The 234-nt window shown below is 40.6% G+C and overlaps 1 protein-coding gene across 1 annotated transcript in view; it reads left to right on the forward strand.

The window, feature by feature from the left end:
- EMH_0046150 (uncharacterized protein) overlaps positions 1 to 234 on the forward strand; it is a gene marked incomplete at both ends in the record, with an annotated part of 4963 nt that overhangs the window by 2471 nt on the left and 2258 nt on the right. The gene's annotated exons all lie outside the window — the stretch shown is intronic.

Below are 234 nucleotides of genomic sequence, written 5' to 3' on the forward strand. Positions count from 1 at the left end.
GTGAATCCTGCTGCTACTGCAGGCCCCCGTTGCTGCTGCTGCTGAATGCTACAGCAGCAGCAGCAGCTGCTGCTGCTGCTGGCTGCTGCTGCAGCTGTTGTCTTCTCTCTTGCTTTATCTCTACTGTGTTTATATATATGTATGTTTGTTTGTCTTCGTACAAGAACTTTTTTTTGTTTTTTTTTTATTATTTCTTTTGTTTCTATTTATATTTATCTATCTACACGCATGCAT

The sequence above is a fragment of the Eimeria mitis genome, genomic scaffold (genome assembly GCF_000499745.2).
Source record: "Eimeria mitis Houghton genomic scaffold, Emh_scaff1939, whole genome shotgun sequence".
In the NCBI taxonomy this organism is placed as follows: domain Eukaryota; phylum Apicomplexa; class Conoidasida; order Eucoccidiorida; family Eimeriidae; genus Eimeria; species Eimeria mitis.